Source organism: Aspergillus aculeatus (genome assembly GCF_001890905.1).
Source record: "Aspergillus aculeatus ATCC 16872 unplaced genomic scaffold ASPACscaffold_12, whole genome shotgun sequence".
In the NCBI taxonomy this organism is placed as follows: Eukaryota; Fungi; Ascomycota; class Eurotiomycetes; order Eurotiales; family Aspergillaceae; genus Aspergillus; species Aspergillus aculeatus.
Window position 1 is genome coordinate 1,248,907 of NW_017962987.1, and position 7,885 is coordinate 1,256,791.

The following is a 7,885-nucleotide window of genomic DNA, read 5'->3' on the forward strand; positions in this document are numbered from 1 at the left end:
CCGAGTTCCGGTGACCCCTCAGTGGGGAAAACGGCCTGGAACAATCTTCTTCTATTCATCCTATTGTTCCTGGTTCAATAGGAATTTATTCATTTATTTACTTTCATGTGTTTTTTCATATGATCGCGGAAAGCCTCGGAAAATCAATATGGCTATTCAGCTATAAATAAGAGGTCAATTCCTATTGTTCTTTTAGTTAGTTGAGCAAGCAGTTTCAGTTCAGTTTCAGTTTAATTCATTCAATTTATTCAGTTCAATCAGTTTAATCAGTTACTTATTCAAGAAATTGATTTTATCTATCTTTTACTTTACTTTTACTTTCACTTTACCCCTTACTTAAATTTTGTATGGAATCCCATATAAAGTTTGAGTGAAAAGTAAGGTTTTATTAAAGTGGAAGTGAAGGTATTCAGAATTCTTCTTAGATTTACCACCTTCTTTACCGCCTCAGGCTATAGTTCTTATTAATAATTTAATAAAAAATATTAATAGATTAATTAATAAAATAAAATATCTGAATATTAAATTAATTAAAGATCTGAAACAAAACTGATTATTATTATTTAATTAAAATTTTAAAAAGATTAGACTCACTCTTTAAATAATTTAAATAATAGTTAATTATATTAATAAAAATAAAATATTTTATATTAATTAAAAACAGTTTTTATTTTTATCTACTAATTAGAGAGAAATAAAAAATTATATATATAATAGCTAGTTTATTCAGACGTTTAAAATTAAGATTAATCAGTTGAAGGTTTTGGAAATATAAACTATTTATTTAATTAATATAGTTAATAAAGCCGAAGTATTACTATTAAAGTAGATCTAATTATATAAATTTAATAAAACTGATTATCTGACCGGATTTAAAGTTTAAATATATATTTAAAATAATTTATAGATATCTGATTAATTAGAAATATATATTAATATACTTATAGTTAGTTTTATAAAAATTCTTTTATGTTATGGTATAGGCGATTATGATAAGATTGATTGTATTGATTGTTGGAGAGGAAGTTTGGAAAGGACGAAGGACGCCGAAGAGTTTCTGAAGGTGGGAATATATAGTAGAATATCAACCACATCGAAAACTATTATAGATACTATTATTATAAGAACTAACATTCACATTAGTAAGAATTATTATAGACGATAGACGGAAGATAGTATAGAACTATTTAAAATATAAAAAATATAAATATTAAAAAAGAAGAACGTCCAGAACGAAAGAATATAAAAATAAATAAATAAACAGTCGAACAGACGAATAAATAAAAGAATAAAAAAACGAACAGTTAGATATATTTAAAAATATAATACTTATAATTAATTATTAGTTTGTTGGCGGCGACGTTTTCGCTATAAATTTATTTGTTAAATTAAAAATTATATTCTTTCCAGCAGACGAGATATTAAATAATAAAAATATAGTTTTATTTATAGAAAATAGTTTATTTATTTAAAATAGCCGACACTTTCCAACAATTATTTTAATAGAAGCGTTTATTTTTAATATAAAAAAATTTAAAATAAATACGGCTGTATGAATCAGAATTATATAGAGTAGGTTTGAATTATATAATTAATATAACAGAATATATTTTTTATAAGTTTAATAAATTAAAACAGTACGCATACTTGCCGACGACTTTAAGAACTTTAAAAAAACTAATATATTAGTAAATTAATTTAGTCTTTATATTCTTAATAGCAGAAATAGTATATTTTTAGTATAGATGAAGATATATAGAATTACCGGATATAAAAAATATAAAAAGATACTTAGTATTATATATCTTTTTTATTTTAATAGCAGCGAATTTTAATACTTTTTTAATATTAAAATAATATAAATAGTTTTGTATGGTGGATGTAAAAATATTTTAAGCAATAAATACAGAGACAGAAGATATAAAAATATTAATAAAAACAATTTTTTTAAAATAATTAGAATATTGGTGTGGTTTAGATATTTCTGTATTTTAATATTCAAACAAAACAGCATCTGAATGTTTAAATAAAATATCTTTAAATATAGTATTTTAAAATTCGTCTTAGGAATATCGATTGAAGTAAGAATAGTTAAGAATTATTTTAATTAAATTCTATAATTAATATAATAATATATTAAATATAAGACGGTGAGGAGACTCTTTAATAGCAGCAAATAAAAAAGAATTAATAATAGTAATAATAAATAAAATAGCTAGCAACCAGAATTTCTACTGTATAATTACGTATTTTATTATTATTTTAATAGTTTAGATAATATGCTTTAATTAATTATTAGTTTAGAAATACGCTGCGGTGGAGTAATATAATTTAATATATAAATAAAAAAATAGTTTTTTTATAGAAGAATAATATAAAACGGGCGTTACGGTCTGAAATAATAATAATAGAAACAGCCTAATTATAGTTTTAAAAATATTAAATAATAGTAATATTCTATTTATCTGCTTTTATATAAAAATAACCAGAAATCATATTAATATATTTAATAAATTTATTAATAATAATAAGGACTTAATTGTTTCTGTTCTTAATAGATAAAGATATAATAAAATTTATAGTAAGTATATAAAACGGTTCGGTAATAGGAACTATTAGTTGGAGAATATTATACAGATAATATTTATAAATTTAGTTTTTAAAATATTAAAAATATCAATTAATATAATTATATAAATGCTTAAATATTTTATAAATAATAAGATTATATAATTTAAAAAGATATTTCTCGAAGTCTTGATAGTATCTTTTATTATATACTATATAGAAAAGTTCGGGTATAAATATATATAAAATATATATTCAGAATTTTTTAATAATAGTATAACTGTTGTTCGCAACAGTAGATATAAACTTAATCGGTTTAATTATTTCAGTATTAGGATTGTAAAAAATATATTTTATTATATAAAGCAAACTGTTTTTTATAATATAAAAAAAATCTGCAGTAGAATCAGATTTTAGAATACAAATAATTTCAGATGCCTAAGAGTCTTAGGTATAATTATTATAAATATACTATTTAAGATTTTTAATAATTTTAATAATATAAACTGAAAATATATTAATAAAAATATTCTTAAGATTATAGTCTTTTAAAATATATTAAATACTTTTTTATAGTAGTTATAACAGTACATCTGCAACTGTATTAATAATATTAGAACGGTAATATATAATTAAACAAAATTATTAGATGTATTAACTTATACAGATAAGACGGAGATTAAAATATTTAATAATAATAATATTAAAAATAATCTGTTTTAAAAGAACGACTGTATTAGAATAATCGGTATAAATAATTAGAGAAACGCTCGGATATATAGTTTAAATTATATTTTTATATTTATAAATATTGTTTAAATAGTAGAGCATTGCTCTGTAATTATTATAATAAATATTTAGATTTAAATAAACCTGTTTAAATAATATAAAGTAAGCGAGTTTGAGGATATTGCTAAAGTTATTTTAAAATATTTTAAATATATAAAGTTCTTTTTTAGTAGGGTCGAGAATTAAGATTTTATTAGTATAATTTTAATAAGATTGCTTAAAATATTCGGATATACAGATATTCGAAGATAATAAAAATGCTTTTATAAATAATTAAATATAAAATAATTAGATTTTCTGTTTTTAAAGAAAGAGTATTTTATTAATATAATAATTTATATAATAACAGAGCCAGCCAGTTATACCGAAATATTAGTCTAACTGTATAAGTATTTTTAAAAAAAATAATTTGTATATAGCAGCGATTTTATTTTTTAAACTCGATAAATCTAATATATTAATATATTATCTGAAGAGAAGGACAGAGAGAAAACTGATGTATATTTTAATTAGTTCCAGTTTAATATTTAGATTTTATAACTTACTAAAAACTAAAGATAAATATTTAAGATACTTTTTATATTTATAAAATATAATAATAATATTGTTAATATACGTCTTAGTAAACATACGAAATTCATACAGATTTAAATCTATTTAATATTAGATAAAAAACACGGAATTAATAAAGTTTATAAAAATAATATAAAAAATTTTTTAATTATAGTATATTACAACAGTAAGTTAGTTGCAGTAATGTGTATATATAAATTATTAATAAAAAAATTAAATAATATTATCAACGGTAATATATTTATATTTTTTAACTATACGGAATATATCTTTCTATATTAGTATTGGATAAAAATCGGATTTGGTTTTTTAATTTATGGTTTCTAAATTAACAACCGAACGATTCTTTATTTAATTATTTATATATTTCTATACTATAAATACAGAATACGCAGACGGTGTGTGTGTCTTAGTGTATAATATCTTATTAAAAGTATAAAAAAGATTAAAAATAAAATTAATTATTTTATAGTCTTATTCTAAGAGTCGGTAGACGTAAGGTTTGCAAGCGGCGGTATATTTTTATTAAACTTTTTTTAAAAAGATTTATATTTATTAATTTTTAGAAATATTAACTGTACTGATATTGGAATTATCGGGATTAGCCTATATATCGTAAGATATAGCTAAAGATACTAAAAATTCTTTATAACTATTTTAATAAACAGTTATACTATTAGAAAGAACGAATGTTCTGTTTTTATTAATATATTCTATTTTAAATAATAATATATATTTAAAAGGTCCAGAACCGGTTTCAGATAGATATTCGGCTTTAAATTAAAATATAGAAGACGAACGAATAGTAGTAGATATAAACAACTATTTAATAGATGAATAGTTTAAAAATAAAATATTTTAATATTCGGAGATGTTAACCGAAGAGATTTTATATATTTTTATATATTTAGAACGAGCGGTAGTAAGAATTTCTGTAGTATATAGAAACTTAGTGATATAGTAACGGTAGTTATAAATAAAAAAAGACTGTAAGATACGAAGATCTGAATAATCTAATTTAATAATATAATTTTTAGTTTTATAAATAGTAATATATTTGTTACTATTTAGAATTCTAATTCTCGAACGACGGTTGATTATAATAAAAAATAAAAACTTATTAACAGTTTTAATAAAGAAAAAGTTAGTATTAATAAGATAATTGTATATTAATAATCCGATACTATTTTTAAAATTAAAAATAGAGTGGCTAACGGCCAGGTCAGGTTAGGTTAATTGAAATTTTTATACCTAACCGTCAGATTATAGCCAGGTTAAAAAAATTTTTATATCTAACTGCAGTATAGTTAAAAATCAAACAGTTAACTATTTTAATTATTTTTAATATTAAGATCTACCCGCCATACTTTTTTTAGCTCTAGCACGATTAAGATATATTTAAATTAACAGATTATTAATCTAATTATTTTAACTATTATCTAAAAATATATAAAAAAAGCTTTTTAAATTAAATAAAAGTAATTAAGTAAAATATTACTATCTTCTTTATCTCTATTCTCAGAAAATAATAAGAAATTCTTAGTAGTACTAATAAATTCCAGCTTTTTATAAAATTATTGCTTTTATAATAAAAAATATATATAAAAATATATAATTACAGCTCTGTTTAGACTGTATATATTATAATATAAATCTTTATATTTAATTTAATTAATCTTTTTAATTTTAATAATTTTAATTACTTTATTAATTTAATTTACTTCTTTAATACTAATAATCTTAATTATTTTATTAATTTTTTTAATCTTTTCAATCTCTTTAATCCTAATAATTCTAAATATTCTATTAATTTAAATCTATTTAAGATTTTATACTATATTATCTACTTAGTCTTTCTCAGTAAATATACTTTTTAATAATTATCTAATTTAATATTAGATATTATATTTTTTATATTAGATTCTGTAAAAGTCTTTTTTAAATATAAAAATAAAATCTATAATTTATTTAATCTAATTAATTTTAAATATCTATAATTCTGGGCTTTAGATATAATTTTCTATTTATTAGATCTATTAAAATAAATAAAATACGGCGGGCGCTTTAACTGTATATTAAAATATAATAGATTATATTTATATAAAAATATATTTTAAAATAAAATAAACTATTTTTATAGAGTTTTCTGTTTTTAGCTTTCTATAGCTATTACTTACAGAATAGTATTAGAATTATAAGTTAATTATAGTTATCTGATTTATTTTTAGAAAATATTATTAAATCTTCTTTTTCTATTTTTTAGATTTTTATAAACTATAATAATACTTAAAGTAAAATAAGCTTTTTAAGTCAGATTTTTTCTTTCTTCTTAAATCTCGAGATTACACGTATTGCGAAGAATCGGAAGATTATTTTATATTTAATTTTTTAAAAAAAATCTCTATTTTTTAAAATTAATAGTAGAAGATAATCTTTTTTAAAATTTATATATAAGTTTAAAAACCGCTATTTTACTTCGGTCGGAAGAAGTTCTTAATAATATAAAATAATTTTTAAAAAGATATATTATTTTCTAATAGAATCTCTTATATTTACTGTACTGTATATTTTTTATATTTTTATAATATTTAAAAAATAAAAATTTAGAAACTAGTTTTATAAGCTATTATTTTTATAAAAGTTGTAAGAAGAAAATACTATTAGTTATATTTAAATAAATAATCAGTCAGATATTAAATAAAGAATTATTATAAATATTATTTATTTTTTATTTTTTAAAGATAGGTTTTTTTTAATTATTACTTTCTCTAAATTTTTATAGTTTATAATAAATAGAATTTTAGAATTAAATTTTATATTTTATAATTATTTGTCGTCTACTGTTCCGAACTGTTAAATATATTTAATTTAAATAGATAATTAATCTTACTGCTTTATTTTTTTATTAAAAATTAAGTTTTTTTAATTAAATATAGATTAAAGAATATTTTTTAAAATTATTAAAAGATATATATATATAGCTATTATTAAAATTTTTAGATAATAAATAAATATTAATTATAATAGACTGCTGAATCAGCTCTGATCAGAAAGTATTTTTTATTTTAATTAAATATTTTTAATAAAAATATAGATTATTATAAAGTTTTATTAGATTTTCAATCAGTATCTAAATCTTATACTAATAAGAATTTAGCTATAATTATTTTATTAATCTTATATAAATATAATCTGGCCTATCGATTGTTAGATATAATAATTAATAATATTAATAATAATAATTTAATATTTAATATAATCTTATCTAAATTCCGAGTCCAGTTCAGTTAGAATATTTAATTTTATAATATTTTAATTAATTCTAATTTTTTAAAAATTATTTAGAATTAGTATTATATATTTTATTTTATTTATATAATTCAGTTTGTAGTTAATACTCTTCTATAAAAACTTTAGATTAAGATTTTAAATAATATTATTAAATATATATAGAAGAATTATAATAAAAGTCTTAAAACTTCTTCTAATATTTTAAAAATTTTTAAAAAGATATATTTTAGAAGCTATTTATAAAAAACTAATATAAACAGCCTCTATTATTTATATTAAAGATTATTTATATTAATTTTTTATAAATAGCTTCTAAAGGTCTTCTTTTAGTAATAGCTTATTATACTAATTTTTAATTATAGATTCGGAAGATTATATAATTTATAAATATAAATTTTTAATACTATAAGAAGTTTTAGTTTATTTAATAATTTAAATTCAGATTAATTTATTATCTTCTTTTAAACTGCAAAACCTGCTGGAACTTAATTTTTTTTATAATTTACCGAATATTTAATTTTTATTAAATAATTAAAAGTTTTATTCAGTACTGTAAGTATAGTAATATTAATTATTTTTATTCTATTATATTTAAATAGAAATAAATAGAATATCTTTTTAAGTTTTTATATTTCTTTTTTTTATATTCTATCTATCTGAAAAT